This window comes from Mesocricetus auratus, unplaced genomic scaffold (assembly GCF_017639785.1).
Source record: "Mesocricetus auratus isolate SY011 unplaced genomic scaffold, BCM_Maur_2.0 Super-Scaffold_100003, whole genome shotgun sequence".
NCBI classification, from domain to species: Eukaryota; Metazoa; Chordata; class Mammalia; order Rodentia; family Cricetidae; genus Mesocricetus; species Mesocricetus auratus.
The window spans coordinates 1,487,047-1,507,267 of NW_024429188.1; the positions used below are offsets into that span (position 1 = coordinate 1,487,047).

The 20,221-nt window shown below is 42.4% G+C and overlaps 1 pseudogene; it reads right to left on the bottom strand.

The window, feature by feature from the left end:
* Positions 1-4,406: 4,406 nt before the first annotated feature.
* LOC101822720 lies at positions 4,407-19,199 on the bottom strand (annotated as a pseudogene).
* Between the last annotated feature and the right edge of the window lie 1,022 nt (positions 19,200-20,221).

A 20,221-nucleotide genomic window follows, 5' to 3' on the forward strand; every position in this document is an offset into this window, starting at 1 on the left:
AGTTGATTAATGTTCTTTCCAGGTCTGTGAGGAATTGTGCCAGAATTTTGATAGGTAGTGCATTGAATCTGTAGACTGCTTTTGGCAAGATTGACATTTTTATTATGTTGATCCTACCAATCCAATAGCATGGGAGATCTTTCCATTTTCTGGTATCCTCTTTGATTTCTTTCTTTCTTTCTTCATTTTTTAAATTTTTTTATTATTTTAATTTTAAATAGCTTGTTTTACATGTCAATCCCAGTTCCCTCTCCCTCCCCTCCTCTGGCACCACCCCACCATCCCCACATCTTCCCACCCTATTGCTAATTCCTTACACATAGGGGATATCTAGAGTCTGTCATTTCACTCATAGTAGGGTCCAGGCACTCCCCTAAGAGTCCAGGCTGAGAGAGCATCCCTCTTCGTTTTATGGAAACATGATGACTGTTTGTTTTTTTTCTTTTTTTAATTTATTTTTCAGTTTAAATTTAGATTTGAAACAAGGTTGCTTCACATGTCAGTTCCAGGTCCCTCTCCCTTTCCCTCCCCTCCTCCGGTGCCCTCCCCCAACCCCCCATTATCCCCTCATTTCCTTTAAATTTTCAAATTTTGTGGAGTACAGATTTTCAAAGTATGCCCTGATGATTCTCTGGATTTCCTCACAGTCCGTTGTTATGTCCCTTTTTTATTTCTGATTTTGTTAATTAGCATGCTCTCTCTCTGTCTTTTGGTTAGTTTGGACAGAGGTTTGTCTATTTTGTTGATTTTCTCAAAGAACCAACTCTTTGTTTCATTGATTCTTCTCCATGTTCTCCTGGTTTCTACTTGATTGATTTCAGCCCTCAAATTGATTATTTCCTGGCGTCTGCTCCTCCTGGGTGAGTTTGCTACTTTTTGTTCTAGAACGTTCAGCTGTGCTATTAATTCTCTAGTATGACTGTTCTCCAGTTTCTTCATGTGGGCACTTAGTGTTATGAACTTTCCTCCTAGCACTGCTTTCAAAGTGTCCCATAGGTTTGTGTATGTAGTGTCTTCATTCTAATTAAATTCCAGGAAGTCTTTAATTTCTTTTTTTATTTCTTCCTTTACCCAGGGATGGTGCAATTGAGCATTGTGCAATATCCATGAGTTTGTGGGGTTTCTTCGAATTGTGTTATTGTTGAATTCTAATTTTAATGCATGGTGGTCTGGGAGGATACAGGGGGTTATTCCAATTTTTTGTATCTGTGGAGATTTGCTATGTTTCCTATTATGTGATCAATTTTAGAGAAGGTTCCATGTGGCGCCGAGAAGAAGGTATATCCCTTTGTGTTTGGGTAGAATGTTCTATAGATGTCTGTTAAATCCAGTTGGGTCATAACTTCTATTAGTTCCTTTGTATATTTGTTAAGTTTCTGTCTGGAGGTCCTGTCTAGCGGTGAGAGTGGAGTGTTGAAATCTCCCACTATTAGTGTGTGCAATTTTATGTGCAATTTGAGCTTTAGTTATGTTTCTTTCACAAATGTAGGTGCCTTTGTATTTGGGGTGTAGATGTTTAAAATTGAGACTTCATCTTAATGGACTTTTCCTTTGATGAATATGAAATGTAATTCTTCATCTCTTTTGATTGATTTTAATTTGAGGTCTAGTTTGTTAGATATTAGGATTGCTACACCCGCTTGTTTCTTGGGTCTGTTTGATTGGAAAATCTTTTCCCAACTCTTTACCCTGAGATACCGTCTGTCTTTGATGTTGAGATGTGTTTCTTGTATGCAGCAGAAGGATGGGTTCTGTCTTTGTATCTATTCTGCTAGTCTGTGTCTTTTTATAGGCAAGTTGAGGCCATTGACACTGAGGGATATCAATGACCATTGATTGATGATTCTTGTTTGTGCTTGATTTATTGGTAGTGAAGTTATTTTGTGTAGTTTCTCCTCCCTTTTTCTTTTGGTGTTATGTAAAGTGGGATTATATATTGCCTGTGTCTTTGTGAATGTAGTTATCTTCCTTGGATCTAAGTTTTCCTTCTAGCACTTTCTGTAGAGCTGGATTCATGGACATGTATTGTTTAAATCTGGCTTTGTCATGGAATATTTTGTTTTCTCCATCTATGGTAATTGAAAGCTTTGCTGGATATAGTAGTCTGGGCTGGCATCCTTGTTCCCTTAGCGTTTGTAGGACATCTGTCCAGGATCTTCTGGTTTTCATCGTTTCCCTTGAGAAGTCAGGTGTAATTTGGATAGGTTTGCCTTTATATGTTACTTGGCCTTTTTCTTTAGCTGCTCTTAATATTTTCTCTTTATTCTGTAGGTTTGATGTTTTGATTATTATATGGTGAGGTGACTTCTTTTTCTGGTCCATCCTATTTGGTGTTCTGTAAGATTCTTGTATTTTCATAGGCATATCCTTCTTTAGGTTAGGGAAGTTTTCTTCTATGATTTTGTTGAATGTGTTTTCTGTACCTTTGAGCTGTATTTCTTCGCCTTCTTCTATACCTATTATTCTCAGGTTTGGCTTCTTCACAGTGTCCCATATTTCCTCGATATTTTGTGTTAGGGATTTATTTGTTTTGAGGTTTTCTTTGGTTGACGACTGTATATCCTCTAATGAGTCTTCAACACCTGAGATTCTCTCTTCTATCTCTTGTATTCTATTGGTGATACTTGCATCTGTATTTCCTGATCATTTACCCAGCTTTTCCATTTCCAGCATCCCCTCGTTCTGTGTTTTCTTTATTGTTTGTATTTCAGCTTTCAATCCTTCAACTGTTTGAGTTGTTTCCTTTATTTGTTTTGTTGTTTTTTCTTGGTACCCTTTAGATTCTTTGAGAGATTTGTTTATTTCTTGAATTTTCCCCCCCATTTCATGGATTTTTTTGCTTGTTTTTCCTCTATTTCTTTAAGGGATTTCCTCGTTTCTTCTTTGAGGGTCTCTATTATCTTCATAAAATGATTTTTAAGGTCTGTCTCCTCTGCTTCATCTATGTAGTGCTTTTCAGGTCTTGCTGGCATTGGTTCCCTAGATTCTGGTGGAGTTATGTTGGTCTTTTGACTGCTGAGTGAGATTGGGGCCTGGAAGGGCTGACGTCTTTCCTAGCTAGCTGGGATTGCCTGAGTTTGGGGCCTGGAAGGGCTGATATCTTTCCTGTGTGGGTGGGTCTTCTATCTGGGATCCATGGAGATTGGGGCCTGGAAGGGCTGATGTCTTTCCTGTGTGGGCGGGTCTTCTGGATGCCAGGAGCGGCCCAGAAGATTGAGGGGATGGGGGTCAGGGGGAGGATGGGGAGAGTCCCCCCCAGAGACCCAAGCTCACCTAGCTGGGATCGCCGGAGTTTGGGGCCTGGAAGGGCCATTCTGCTAACATCTTGCTAGGTCTAAAGAGGTGCTAGAGAGTTCCATACAGCCAGGATTGTGATGGAACAACCAGTTACCCCAGGACATGGCAACACTCCAGCTTTCTCAGGTCCCCCAAAGATGGTCAATGTCCCCCAGGTCAGCAGGAAGCAATCTTAAAAACTCAACGTCCTTATTCCCTAACCTGCAATGCCTAACACCCCATCTATTTTTAATAATAAGTAAAGGTAGGAATGAAAGGTTTAGGAATCATGCTGGCCTGCCCCTGTTACCTGGCTGGGCTCACTCTCTTTGCCTCTCTGTCTAAATGAAAGTATGCATTTCCTGTCCTGCTGTGTGTCTTTAAATTATTTTATTGAACTCATGAAGATGCTGGGTAGGGAGAGTGGGCCAGGTGTGATGCACAGTTATGAAATCCCAAGTCAACCTTTGCTATGACAATAATTGAGTGGACACATGGACAATTCCTCCAGAAATCCAGGATCTGCTGTGGCTGAGGAAGAAATCTTTTCTTCCATGTAGGGTCACACAACTGAATGTTTTAGCCAATTTAGATCATTGTGTAGCTGCCTAAAGCCTGCATTCCCTTGCTTAAACTTCTGAGAGTTGCAAGTGAATATGTCCTTCCTATGCAGAATATGCATCCCATCATACCTGTAATTCTTTTTGTGGGGGCACTCAATAAACTGACATCAAGAAGGCATATAGAAGACACACATATGTTTTATATATACATATACACATTCATATTTATACATACACATGCACACACATACACACACATATGAGGTTGGTTCTTCATAACAGAAAATGGGGGCACTGAGTTGGAAGGAAAATGAGTGAAAACTGTGTGTGAATCACATCATGGGGGATCATGGTTCCTTGGTACCCAGTTTCCTTTTGAATAGTCTAACTCACACCACCACACCCACAAAGACATGAGAAAAGCCATAAATAAAAAAGTTGAAACCTTTCCTAGGACAATTATAGCTTGGCACAAGTGTGGGGACTCATCCAAAGGCAGCTGACTGCCTTGACCTCAGGAGAGCCCAGGCCATTGATCTGGCCAGAACACAATGTCTTAGTCAGATTTCACCTCCGTCCTCCGGGAGGAAGCTCCTTAGCCTTCTTCCATCCTCTACTTGAGCATTCTCTGGTCATTCTCATGCTTTCTTGCTGCCTCTCCAGCGGGAGCATCTGCTCTGGCTGCTGTTGGTCTCCAGTCCCCTCAGGCAGGGGACTGGGTCTTTTGGTTTCTAGGTTGAGGGTGCGGCCACTGAGGCCTTGAACCAGTGTTTCCCAGGAGGGAGGGTTGGAAGCTGTGTTCTCCTCTCCATTCATCCTAGCAATGTTTGGCATGCAGCCATGGAATCGGAGCAGGTTCTAGGAGGACCACTGACATCCCATGCAAGCAGATAAGTTACCATGTGTTCCAGGTGCCAGCATCTCAAGTGCTTCAGGAAGGCTTTCTTCCTCTGAAGAAAGCCTTGTTTTTCCCAGTACTGCTGCTACGGGGCTTTTTTCTCACACACCTGCAGCTAGAGAAGTCCCTCCAATAGCGAACAGGGACACTTGGGCCAGGACTGGAGTGAGGCTCAGAGCACTGAGGCCCATGCTTAGTTTTTCCAAGGAGGAAGGCTGAGAGCCTGCTGAGTCCTCTAGGGAGCTTATCACAGTGGCCATGTGGGAGGGCATGGAAATCAACATTGGATTCCATTTATTTCTGCAGCGAATCCATGGAGGTCTAGTCTGAGCTGGAGGCCACACTGAACCCTGGTTCCAGGAGGAAAAGTGAAGGTGGAGGCTTGTGGAATAACTAGGCTATAGCCAGGAGGAATGTGTGCAGCCAGCAAAATCCAGACTGTAACAAGAGGTGAGAAGACAAGAAAGAAAGCCCATGATTATTCATCTCACTTTGTTTGTCCCTCATCTTCAACACAGGGCCACCTCCCAGGCTGCATCTGATGGTTACATGAGATGACACATGTCCAGAGAGCTCAGCACAGGGCCTGGCACATCATCAGCATTCCTGCCATGGCAGCTGGTTCTCCTTCTCTTGCCTGACAGCTCAAGAGGAAGGTATCATAGGGTGAATAACACTGATTCTTGCCTGACTCCCCTTACCCATAATTCTCAAAGGCATCTCTTCTTCAATGTATTGACAGTGATGGATATTCTTCATAAAGATTTGCATGGATTTGCAGGGCAGAGTTTTATGAGCTTACAAGGATTTGATCCCTAGGACCTACAAGTCTCTGGTGGACACCCTACTAATCACTGACTTGCAACGCTGCCCTAGAAGCTGCTCAGTTGCCTGTGGGAACATTTCCATGACATACACTGACATCACAACAACATTCCTCTCTTTGTGATGAGAATGCAAGTATCTTGGCAGGGTGATTCACTTAGAGATATCTCTTTTCTGTGACCTTAGACTAGAGCTTAAAAGTGAATTTTTCAAGTCACTAAATTTCAGGAATAGACATCCTGATGTATAACAGACAGTTGAAAACTGCTCAACTATTTGAATGTGGTCTTGACTTTACCTCCTGTATTCCTAGACCTACTCATCAACTGGCATGTGACAACCATAGCCAAACCCCTCTCTTGCCCTCTGCAATTCCAGCTTTTTTATTCTTTCAGTTGTGTGTGCTCAATGCTTCCCGGAAGCATGTCTGATAGGTGCAAACTGCTGTGTTACACGAAAGCATCTCTTTGTCCAAGTGCAAGGAATGTGAAATGTGGGAAGAAAATCAGAAGGGATACTGAACAACCTGGGTAAGGATGGCATCAGTGACAGAGAGCAAAGTCTAGAGTCACTCACAGATGGGGACACAGGAGTCACACCTCTGCCTGCAGATAGCAGCAAGATGACGTTGATCAAGCTCTGTCCACAGGGACTGTATTTCCACACTCTTGAAAGGCAGTCAGAAAACAGTGGAGGCTGAGGTAGGTATCCTATGCTCCCTATGCTCAGGCATGAGGGGACAACTGACAAAAGAAATTCTCCATGCTTGTTAACCGGTTTGGGAGGTGATCAAGTTAAGTTTGCTACTGCACTGGAGTGAAGAAACTGATTCCAAGAAGAGGATGCTAAATACTGGCGCTTGCTGCACTGCTAGTCAGCTGTCATTCATAGAGCCTCCTGAGCATGAGATTCAGGAAATACAAAGACAGAGAGAGATGTCAAGAGAGAGGCAGGGAGAAAGGAAAAAGTGAGGTAGAGGCAGAGACTGTATGACAGAGAGAAACTCGTCCCACATAGTTCATCAAAGTCATCAGAAACTATGCCTCTGCTTTTTCCCCTCCCATGGAGTTGGCTTTTTCTCTTCCATGCAGTAACTGAAGAAGGTCTCTGGCCTGGCCTTTTCCCTGCACTCCACTCTCTTTGCTCACCCAACCACAGACAGGAGGATTTTTACCTGAATGATAACTAGTGACAGCCCATCTTCAGGACAATGGTTTCCTGGAATACATTTTCCCTCTTGATTATCATGGTCCTCCTCTCAAGATATTCAGGGGTTATCTGGGGCACAGATAGGTCTTCCTGGGACACAGTAATGTACTACACAGAGCAGATTGAGAAGTGAATGACCAGGTTTCCATCTGGACCAAACCTCCTCTCAGCCCGAGGTCCGAGGGAAAAACCCCAGGCCCTCCCCCCACCCATCTCAGTCACACTAGCAGGTCAGCAGGAAAGACTCCTTCAAGCAATCCATGCCAACACCTCCCACACTCAGGCCTCAAACCCACCCATCCCCTGTGTCCTTGGGGACTCCCCGGGACACAGATATCTATTGCACTGAGAAGACTGAGAGAGAAGACTGAGACTATCAGATCAAGAGGCAAAGGCAGTGGCTTCACCAATGGGAAGAAGACATGGTTAGAGTCAATACAACAATACATTCAACAACCTAAAGTGCAATATGGCAACACCATAACCTAATGGCACTATATCAGAAAGACCTGACCATATCAACGCAGAAGAAGCAGAAGAAAAGCACCTTAAAATTATGTTGACCAAGATGACAGAGGCCCTTAAAGAAGAAATATCTTAAAGAAATGGAGGAAAAGACAAAAAAGGGAAGAAAACATTGTATCCCTTATTGAAGACTAAGGCAAAATCAAACAAATCCAAGACTTGAAAACTGAAATGGAAGAAATAAAGAAAAAAAATGGAGGGAATTCTGGAAATGGAAAATCTGGGTAAATATATAGGAGCTACAGATGCAAGCATAAACGACAGAATCCAAGAGAAGGAGAGACGATCTCAGGCATTTAAGATACAATAGAGGAAATTGACATATAGGTGAAAGAAAACATAAAAGTGAATAGTCATAACACCAAATATGCAGAAAATCTGAGATTCCCAGAGAAGACCAAAACTAAAAATAATAGGCGTAGAAGAAGCCCAGGTAGCTGGGAGTTGGTGGCACACACCTTTAATCCCAGCACTCGGGAGACAGAGGCAGGTGGATCTCTGTGAGTTCCAGGCCAGCCTGGTCTACTGAGTTCCAGGGCAGCCTCCAAAACAATACAGAGAAAGCCTGTCTCAAAAAGCCAAAAATAAAAAGTTCAGCTAAAAGGCACACAGAATATATTCAACAAAATCATAGAAGAAAACTTTCCCAATCTAAAGAAGGAAATGCCTATGAAGATACAAGAAGCATACACAATACCAATAGATCGGATCCCCCAAAACAACAACATCAGCAACAGCAGTCCTCTTGCCACATAAGAATCCAATCACAGAGGAGAGGAGGCTGGGAGTCCAGGGAAGCGGCGGTTCTTCCAGCAGCATCAGGTAAACAGGCCAGCTTCCCGGCCTGTGCTCCAGTGCTTGCAGATCCCCTGGGACCTGCACAGAGCTCCCAATCCCGGCGGGAGCCAAGCACCCCAGACTCCGGATCTTCGCTCACACCAATGAGACCAGGAAAGGAGAGGAGGCTGGGAGTCCAGGGAAGCAGCGGTTCTTCCAGCAGCATCAGGTAAACAGGCCGGCTTCCCGGCCTGTGCTCCAGTGCCTGCAGATCGCCTGGGACCTGCACAGAGCTCCCAATCCCGGCAGGAGCCAAGCACCCCAGACTCCAGATCTTCGCTCCCACCAACGAGACCAGGAAAGGAGAGGAGGCTGGGAGTACAGGGAAGCGGCGGTTCTTCCAGCAGCATCAGGTAAACAGGCCAGCTTCCCGGCCTGTGCTCCAGTGCCGGCAGATCCCCTGGGACCTGCACAGAGCTCCCAATCCCGGCGGGAGCCAAGCACCCCAGACTCCGGATCTTCGCTCACACCAACGAGACCAGGAAAGGAGAGGAGGCTGGGAGACCAGCGAAGCGGCGGTTCTTCCAGCAGCATCAGGTAAACAGGCCGGCTTCCCGGCCTGTGCTCCAGTGCCTGCAGATCCCCTGGGAACTGCACAGAGCTCCCAATCCCGGCGGGAGCCAAGCACCCAGACCCCAGGACTTCTCTCCCACCAACGAGACCAGGAAACCAGAGGACCCAGGGAGACCAGGGGAGTAGCTGTTCAGGATCAAGTACAACAGGACCCAGCATAGGGTCCAGGGGACCAGGTAAGAGGATAAGCGCCCCAGATTCCTGTTCTTCTTCTCCACCCACGGGACCAGCATTCGGACAAGGAATAGAAGAACCACCAGATTATTGGACTTGCTAGCACCCACCAAAAGGGAACGCTGGTCCCCAGACCAGTAAGGGGCTCTTTCTGTACCCACTAGAAGAAGAGATGGGAAAGAGACAATACAAAAACATAGTCAGCAACAGAAAAACAAATATGACACCGCCAGATTCTAGAGACTCCACACCAGCAAGCCTCCAACATTCCAATGCGGACGAAGCAGAAGAGAACGACCTTAAAAGCACTTTCATGAAAATGATAGAGGCCCTAAAAGAGGATATTGGAAAATCCCTCAAAGAAATGGAAGAAAAAACAAACCAAAAAATGCAAGAATTGGAAGAAAAAACAAACCAAAAAAGGCAGAAAATGGAAGAAGAAATGAAGCAAAAGATGCAAGAAATGGAAGAAAAAACAAAGCAAAAAATGCAAGAATTGGAAGAAGAATCATACCAAAAAAGGCAGGAAATGGAAGAAGAAACAAAGCAAAAAATGCAAGAAATGGTAGAAAAAAACAAAGCAAAAAATGAAAAAAATGGAAGAAGAAACAAACCAAAAAAGGCAGGAAATGGAAGAAGAAACAAAGCACAAAATGCGAGAAATGGAGCAAAAAACAAACCAAAAAATGCAAGAAATGGAAGAAAGAACAAACCAAAAAATTCATAAAAGGCAACAAACGGACAAACAGATAAACAGAAAATTGCAAGAAGCAATGCAAACACTGCAAAGGTTGAAAACTGAAACAGAGTCATTAAAAAAACACAATCTGAAGAAAGGCAGAAAATAGAAAAGCTGGACAAACAGACAGGCACTAGCAATACAAGCATTACCAACAGAATAGAAGAGATGGAAGAGAGAATCTCAAGTGTTGAAGATACACTAGGAGAAATGGATTTATCAACCAAAGAAAACCTTAAATCCAACAAATCCTTAACACAAAACATCCAGGAAATATGGGACACCATGAAAAGACCAAACCTAAGAATAATAGGTATAGAAGAAGGAGAAGAAATCCAGCTCAAAGGGGCAGAAGGCATATTCAACAAAATCATAGAAGAAAACTTTCCCAACCTTAAGAAAGACATGCCAATGAAGGTACAAGAAGCCTACAGAACACCAAATAGAGTGGACCACAAAAAAAATCCCCTCGCCACATAATAATCAAGACCCCAAACATACAGAATAAAGAAAGAATATTAAGAGCAGCTAAGGAAAAAGGTCGAGTAACATATAAAGGCAGACCTATCAGAATTACACCTGATTTCTCCATGGAAACGCTGAAAGCCAGAAGGTCCTGGATAGATATTCTACCTACACTAAGAGACCACGGATGCCAGCCCAGACTACTATACCCGGCAAAGCTCTCAATCACTATAGACGGAGAAAACAAGATATTCCATGACAAAACTAGATTCAAGCAATATGTGTCCACTAACCCAGCCCTACAGAAAATTTTGGAAGGAAAACTCCCACCCAAGGAAGCTAACTACAACCAGAAAAACATAAGCATTAGAGAATCTCTCTCTACCAACAGCCAAAAGAACAAAGGGGTGAAATTCCACACATAATTCCACCAACAACAACCATCGCAAATCGAAGAAGGATGAGCAATCATTGGTCATTAATATCCCTCAATATTAATGGCCTTAACTCACCCATAAAAAGACACAGACTAGCAGATTGGATTCGAAGACAGAACCCTTCCTTCTGCTGCATACAGGAAACACACCTCACCCTTAAAGACAGACATTACCTGAGAATTAAAGGTTGGGAAAAAATTTTTCAATCGAATGGACCCAAGAAACAAGCCGGGGTAGCAATCCTAATATCTAACAAACTAGACTTTAAAATAAAATCAATCAAAAGAGATGAAGGAGGTAATTTTATACTCATCACAGGTGAAACCCACCAAGAGGAAGTGTCTATTCTGAACATCTATGCCCCAAATACAAAGGCATCCACATTCGTTAAAAAAACATTATTAGAACTTAAATCTCATCTAAAGCCCCACACAGTTATAGTGGGAGATTTCAACACACCACTCTCACCACTAGACAGGAATACCAAACAGAAACTCAACAAAGAAGCAAAAGGGCTAATAGAAGTAATGACCCAACTGGGATTAACAGATATCTATAGAACATTTCATCCACATAAAAAAGAATATAACTTCTTCTCACCACCACATAGAACCTTCTAAAAAATCGACCACATACTTGGCAACATATCAAACCTCGGCAGCTACAAAAATTGGAATAACTCCATGCATCTTATCAGACCACCATGCTTATAATTAGAATTCAACAACAACACAAATTGCAGAAAACCTACAAACTCATGGAAATTGAATAATGCTCAACTGCACCATCCCTGGGTCAAAGAGGAAATAAAAAAAGAAATTAAAGACTTCCTCGAATTCAATGAGAATGAAGACACAACATACCCAAACCTATGGGACACTTTGAAAGCAGTGCTACGGGGGGAAGTTCATAGCACTAAATGCTCACATGAAGAAACAGGAGAACAGTTATACCAGACAATTAACATCACAGCTGAAAGCTCTAGAACACAAAGAAGCACACTCCCCCAGGAGGAGTAGACGCCAGGAAATAATCAAATTGAGGGCTGAAATCAATAAAGTAGAAACCAGGATAACAATACAAAGAATCAACGCAACGAAGAGTTGGTTCTTTGAGAAAATCAACAAGATAGACAAACCTTTGTCCAAACTTACCAAACAGCAGAGAGTGAACACGCAAATTAACAAAATTAGAAATGAAAAGGGGGACATAACAACAGACTCTGAGGAAATCCAGAGAATCATTAGGTCATACTTTGAAAACCTGTACTCCACAAAATTCGAAAATTTAAAGGAAATGGATGACTTCCTGGACAGCTATCAATTGCCAAAACTAAATCAAGAACAGATAAGCAATTTAAATAGACCTATAACCCCTATGGAAATAGAAGCTGTCATCAAAAGTCTCCCAACCAAAAAAAGCCCAGGTCCAGATGGCCTCAGTGCAGAATTCTACCAGAAATTCAAAGAACAGCTTATACCAATTCTTCTCAAAGTGTTCCACACAATAGAAGCAGAAGGGTCTTTGCCAAACTCTTTCTATGAGGCTTCAATAACCTTGATCCCCAAGCCACACAAAGATACAACTAAGAAAGAGAACTTCAGACCAATATCCCTCATGAACATTGATGCAAAAATACTCAATAAAATACTGGCAAATCGGATCCAAGAACACATCAAAACAATCATTCACCACGATCAAGTAGGTTTCATCCCAGGGATGCAGGGATGGTACATAATACGAAAATCCATCAACGTAATCCACCATATAAACAAGCTGAAAAACAAAAATCACATGATCATCTCACTAGATGCTGAAAAAGCCTTTGACAAAATCCAACACCCCTTCATGATAAAGGTCTTGGAGAGATCTGGGATAACAGCGACATACTTAAACATAATAAAAGCTATATACAGTAAACCAACAGCCAACATCAAACTAAATGTACAGAAACTCAATGCAATTCCTCTAAAATCAGGAACAAAACAAGGCTGTCCACTCTCTCCATACCTTTTCAACATGGTACTTGAAGTCCTAGCTATTGCCATATGACAACAAAGGGGGATCAAGGGGATACAAATTGGGAAGGAAGAGGTCAAACTTTCACTGTTTGCAGACGATATGATAGTTTACATCAATGACCCAAAGAACTCTACCAGGGAACTCTTACAGCTGATTAACACCTTCAGCAAAGTGGCAGGCTACAAGATCAACTCAAGAAAATCAGTAGCCCTACTATATACAGATGATAAAAGGGCTGAAAGAGAAATAAGAGAAACATCACCTTTTACAATTGCCACAAACAACATAAAATACCTTGGGGTAACGCTAACCAAACAAGTGAAAGACCTGTATCGAAAGAACTTGGAATCTTTAAAGAAAGAAATTAAAGAAGCCCTCAGAAAATGGAAAGATCTCCCATGCTCTTGGATAGGTAGGATCAATGTAGTAAAAATGGCAATCCTGCCAAAAGCAATCTACAGATTCAATGCAATCCCCATTAAAATCCCAGCACAGTTCTTCACAGACCTTGAAAGAACAATAATCAATTTTGTATGGAAAAACAAAAGACCCAGGATAGCCAAAACAACCCTGTTCAACAAGGCAACGTCCGGAGGCATCACCATCCCTGACCTCAAGCTCTATTATAGAGCTATAGTCCTGAAAACAGCTTGGTATTGGCACAAAAATAGACAGGTAGACCAATAGAATCGAATTGAAAACCCGGGTATTAACCCACACACGTACGAACATCTGATCTTTGACAAAGAAGCTAAAAATATACAATGGAATAAAGAAAGCATCTTCAACAAATGGTGCTGGCATAATTGGAGACTGGCATGTAGAAGAATGCGGATCGATCCATGTCTATCGCCATGCACAAAACTTAAGTCCAAATGGATCAAAGACCTCAACATAAATCCAGCCACACTGAACCTCTTAGAAGAGAAAGTGGGTGGTACCCTTGAACGAATTGGTACAGGAGACAGCTTCCTGAACATAACACCAGTAGCACAGGCAATAAGATCAACAATTAATCAATGGGACCTACTGAAGCTGAGAAGCTTCTGTAAGGCAAAGGACACAGTCAGCAAGACAAAAAGGCAGCCCACAGAATGGGAAAAAATATTCACTAATCCCACATCTGACAGAGGGTTGATCTCCAAAATTTACAAAGAACTCAAGAAGCAAGTCTCCAAAACAGCAAAGGACCCTATTAAAAAGTGGGCTGCAGAACTAAATAGAGAGTTTTCAATAGAGGAGTCTAAAATGGCTGAGAGGCACTTGAGAAAGTGCTCAACAACCTTAGCCATCCGGGAAATGCAAATCAAAACAACTCTCAGATACCATCTCACCCCTGTCAGAATGGCTAAAATCAAAAACACCAATGACAATTTATGCTGGAGAGGATGTGGTGAAAGGGGGACACTCCTCTATTGCTGGTGGGAGTGCCAACTGGTTCAGCCACTTTGGAAATCAGTGTGGAGATTCCTCAGAAAAATGGGAATAAACCTACCACAAGACCCAGCAACTCCACTCTTAGGCATATATCCAAAAGATGCCCATTCATACAACAAAGAGGTCTGTTCCACTATGTTCATAGCAGCTTTATTTGTAATTGCCAGAACGTGGAAGCAACCTAGATGTCCCTCACCTGAAGAGTGGATAGAGAAATTGTGGTACATCTACACAATGGAGTACTATTCAGCAGAAAAAAATAATGGAATCATGAGATTCGCAGGCAAATGGATGACACTAGAAGAAACCATCCTGAGTGAGGTAACCCAGTCACAGAAAGAGAAACATGGCATGTACTCTCTCATATATGGATTTTAGACATAGATCTGGGGAGTGCCAGCCTACAATCCTATGGCCAGAGAGTCTGGGAAACAGAAACTTTATTTAGTGGCTGATCGAAGAAGAGGCTGACTCCCTTGGTTAAGTACTGAGCTGAACTCAAGAAAGCCAGTAACAGAGAGGGAGGACTGATGATCAAAGGGATTAAGACTGGGCTGGTTTAACCCCCAGAAACAGCTGACCAGACAAAGGTTAACTCTTGAATCCCAGGCATTAGCCTGGGAAGCCAGCATGGGACTGATCAAGACCCCCTGAATCTGGGTGTCAGTGAAGAGGCCTAGGGAATCTATTGAGCCTTGGGCAGCAGATCAGTACCCATCCCAAGTATACACACGGACTTTCGACTCCAATAGAACAATGTGAGGTGCACTCTCACCCAGAACTCTTGGGAAAGGGTCTAGGCCCTGCCCTATATGAAATGACACACTATGGACACCCCCATGGAGGGCCTCACCCTCCCTGGAGAAATGAGAGGATAACGGGGGGCGGAGGGGAGGGCACGGGAGGAAGGGAGGGAATGGGAGAGGGACCTGGAACTGACTTGTGAAGCAACCTTGATTCTTATCTAAATTTAAACTGGAAAATAAAATAAAAAAAGAGACAGAGAAAAAAATTAAAAAAAAAGAATCCAATCACAAAATATACAGAATAAAGAAAGAATATAAAGAGCTGCAAAGGAAAATGACAAGTAACCTATTAAGGCAGACAAATCAGAATAACACCCAAATTCTCAATGGAGACTCTCAATGGCAGAAGGTCCTGGACAGACATTGTGCAGACTCTAAGACACCATGGATGCTAACCCAGACTACTACACCCAGCAAAGCTTTCAATCACCATAGATGGAGAAAACAAGACATCTCATGGTAAAAAATCAGATTTAAACTGTACCTATCCATATATCCAGCCCAACAGAATGCACTAGAAGGAAAAGTGCAACACAAGGTGTTTAGATGGGCATATGAATGTAAAGCTAATAGACAATCCCACACCAGAAAATCCAAAAAAGGAAACACACACACGGACACGCACATGCATGCACATGCAAACACATACGTGCGCCCATGCGCGCGCACACACACACACAAACACCACCACCACAAAAAATAACAGGACCCAACAACGACTGCTCATGGATATCCCTCAATATCAATGGAAAGATCTCCCATGGTCTTGGATATGTAGGATCAACATAATAAAAATGGCAATGTTACCAAAAGCAATATGCACTTTTGATGCAATCCCACAAATATCCCAACACAATTCTTCACAGACCTTGAAAGGACAATGATCAGCTTGATATGACAAAACAAAAAACCCAGGATAGTTTTACTAAAAACAATCCTGTACAGTAAAGCAACTTCTGTAGCCATCACCATCCCTGACTTTAAACTCTACTATAGAGCTATAGTAATAAAAAAACAGCTTATATTGACATAAAAACTGACAGGTGAACCAATGGAACAAATTGAAGACCCTGACATTAATTCACACAGCTATGAACACCTGTGTTTTGACAAAGAAGCCAAAATTGTACAATGGAATAAACAACACATCTTGCCAAATGGTGCTGGCATAACTGCATGTCAACATGTGGAAGACTCTATGTAGTTCCATGTCTATGCCCATGAACAAAACTCAAATCCAAGTGGTTCAAGGAGTTCAATATAAACCCAGTGACATTGACCCTGATAGAAGAGAAAGTAGGAAGTAGCTTTGAAAGCATTGGGTAAAGAGACCAATTCTTTAATGTAACACCATTTGCACAGACATTGAAAGCAACAATCAATAAATGAGACCTCCTGAAACTGAAAAGCTTCTGTAAGGCAAAGGTCACAGTCAATAAGACAAAACAACAGCCTAAAGAATGGTAAAATATCTTCACCCATTCCATACCCTTGAAAATTGGGGTATAGTGCTAAAGAGAGTATTCTCACCAGAAGAATATCAAATAGCCTGAAGACATTCAAGGATGGGCTAAACATCCTTAATCGTCAGGGAAATGCAAATCAAAACAACTCTTAGATACCATCTTACATCTGTCAGAACAGCTAAGATAAAAAATACTGAGAAAAGTTTATGCGAACACTCCTTCACTGCTGGTGGTAGTGCACACTTGCAAAGCCATTTTAAACATCAGTATGGAAGTTTCTATGAAAATTGGGAATCAATCTACCTCAAAATCCAGAGATACCACTCTTAGGCATATACCCAAAGTATGCACATTCATACAATAAGGACATCTCTTCAACTATGTTCATAGCATCATTATTCATAATAACCAGAACCTGGAAATAACCTAGATGTCCCTCAACTGAACAATGAATAAGGAAAATTGGTACTACTCAGCTGTAAAAAATGATGTCCTCAGAAAATTTGCAGATAAATGGATGGAACTAGAAAAAAACCATCCTAAGTGAGGTAATCCAGACTCAGAAAGACAAACACAGGATGTATTCACTCATTAGATACTAGATATAATGCAAATAATAACCATACTATAATCCACAGCTCCAGAGGAGCTGGGTAACAAAGATCACCCTAAGAGGGACACATGTATAGCTATGGGAAGGGAAATTAGATGAGATCTGTGGGGTAAACTGGTGGTGTGGGCTTATAAGAGGGAGGGGATGAGAATGAGAATGTGTCAGAATGGGATGGTTGAAGAGGGGATGGATGCAGTGGAAGAGCAAGGAAAGAGATATGTTTTATTTCCCTGCCACTCCTCTTCTCCCCTTCTCTTTTTCCTACCTCCCTTTCCTCTACCTCCATGCTAGCAATTTGCTCAGGGGTTGTTATCCCTTTCCCCTTCTTCGGGGCACCATGTGTTTCTATCTTAGGGTACTCCTTGTTTCCTAGTTTCCCTGGTGTTGTGGATTGTAGTCTGGTAATCCTATGTTCTATGTATAATATCCATATATGAGTGAGTACACACCATGCTTGGATTTTTGTGATTGTATTACCTCACTCAGGATGGTTTCTTCCAGTACCATGCATTTGTTTGTGAATTTCAAGATTGAAAGTGATATCTTTATAGAGAAAGCCACTATGTGCTTAGGGTGAAACATGGTGTTAGGGTAACTTGTGGGGTTCATGGCACTAACAAGAGCAAGTTAAACACCTGTATAACTATTGGGACAGTAAGATCATGTTTGAAACTAGCAAGTTGTAGATGGCTGAGACCAAGTTGGAGATGGCTGAGACCAAGTTGGAGATGGCAGAGATATGGTTGAAGGGGATATTAACGATGTGGCAGAGAGAAATTCCAGGCCAGTCAGACATACCATTTGAAGCCTCTTGGCATAGACATGTCACCGAGGGCTAAGGCATTGGATAGCACTAGTGAGAAGAAGAGACGGGCAAATACCAGGATTCAGTAATGCCATAATACAAATGTCAGGTGTTGGACTCTTCACCCATAGGGATCTTCTGACAAGAATGTGTCTAGGAGCTTCTAACAAATGTTTCTTATTGACCTCCTTCCAGTATTGCCTGAATGCAAGTTCCTGTTTTCTGCCCATCCTTATTGCCTGAATGCAAGTTCCTGTTATCTGACCGTACTTATTGCCGGGGACCCTGGGAACGTGTACTGACATTGTTAATTTTCCACCATGCCTGCTAACTGGTATATAATGCTCCCCTCTCGTCACAATAAATGGCATTCTCCTTGCAAGCATGACCCGCTGTTTTTTGTCTTCATTTCAATCCTCAGGCCCTCGCCCGAATCCTTGAAGAGATTTGTAGCGCAGGCACTACAGTCAGGGCATTTTCCCTTAAGCCTGAACAACATGGAGATACATAGATAAATAAAAATGGGTTAATGCTTAAGAGAGAGATAGCCAATAGAGCCATAGGCCAAACAGTTTATAATTAATATAAGCCTAAGTGTGTTTATTAGGGACTAAATGACTTCGGAACTTGACAGGACAGAAACTTCTGTCTAAAATGTTCCACTGCCCATTTGCCAATGTTGGCTTCTTGGGTAGTGTTCCAGCTTCAGACTTTGTGTAGACAACTGCCTTTTGAAATTAGAGTACACGTTGGAAGTTAAACTGGACTAATGCCTTTCCAATTCATCTTCCCTCTCTTGAGGCCCACAGAGCCTAGGAGGCCTTCACTGTGGAATTTCAGTCTCGGTTTTTGAGACATGTCTAGGTCAATGGACTCTGCATAAAAATGCCCTGTAATCTGCCTGCAGTACTAGGCAAACAAATCTCATAATGTATCTATGCCCAACCGCAGAGTGCTGTAGAGCATACACAGGGACCATCATATGCCCACTGCAGTCAAAGTAAACACCATCTTTTTCATGACTGGGTACTACCAGCCAATCCGAGACTGTTAATATTTAAGCAAATGCACCCAAGGCCACACACAGAGTTGATAATTCACCAAGGTTGTGGAAAGTCAATATCACTGATGAGGGCCCTAAGGACTATGCTTAAGGTGAGCTTTGGGAAGTTAATGTCCAGTCCTGCGTCACAGGGATACCACCAGATCAAGCCTTGTTGAAGAGAGTGGTAAGGAAAGTTATGATTGCATTACATCTGTTCAGCCCTATTTAGTAACTTACCAGTATGTTGTCTGTGTGTGCCATGTGAATGCCTTTCACTAGGAGGAAAGAAGATCCAGTCTTATACTTACATTGACTCCCGACAGATGTCTACATAGGAAAGTAGGAAAGATCTTCCATCTCACTTATGGACATTTACCGTATTTGTATTTATTTGTGTATGTTTACTTTTGCCGGTACAGGCTATTGAATGTAGGGCCTGGTACATGGTAGGCATATCGTACCACTGGGCTAAATTTCCAGCCATCTTTTGACATTTCCTTTTCATACAATGTCTTCTGACCCTACCTAGGTGTACTTGAACTCTGTGTAATTCTGCCTTAGAGCCTGGGATACTCCTGCCTCAGCCTTCCTGCTAACTGGCATTAAATGCTACCACCAGCAGGCTTGTGTTTTTATTTCTATTTGAAGACAAAGATATACGCATGCTTCCTCTTCCACAAGGAGAAATGGACAGTACTGTCTCTCTCCAGAGGGACACCAATTATTTGCACCTCCTGTTTAGCTTCATTTCTTCTGTATGCTCCATGGTGTCTTGAAATTGACAATTAAATTATTTCACTGTAACAAGAAATCTCAGTGCATAAAACTTTGGTGGGCACACCCGCAATAAAGGCCAGCTAGTCAGGATTGTTCCAACGTCTGCCTCACTTGGTGGGGCACAAGTGATGTTACCACAAAGCCCTCACATGATATGGGAAAAACAATGATAATGCTGAGAACGGCTCAAGAGTTCAGAAAATCCTTCAATAGTTAAGGTTTGATGGAGACCTCAATGTGACTTTGTTTCCCAGGGGAAACGATCTAATTATTATGTTAATCTGCAGTAGGGAGCAAGTGCAAACAAGAAGGAAGGACAGCATGAGGGTTGTCATATCATGCAGGTGACTGTCACTCTTCAAAGGTCAAAAGTCACAAAGTGAAACTAGTACCACCTGCCAGTGGCCCAGTGGAGGAACTTCACAATTATGGAAGTGACATGACATCCAGTGAGGAGGACTTGCCCAGTGTTCATTCAATGGGTACAAACATGGCTACCGGACAGTGTGTACCGCAAATTCCTTCTTGTATAAAGTGAGCCATGATATCCCTCTTGTACTTGGCCATGAATAACAAGGGCAACATGGCTACAGACGTTGAAAGGCTCCATGTACCAAGTAGTAGTTGTGTATGAAAAACTATGAGGAGAACATGGGTTCAGGTCACAGTTCTTGAATAGGAGATGGAGGGAGTGAACCCGGGGAGAGAGGGAGGGACAGAGTGAAAGAT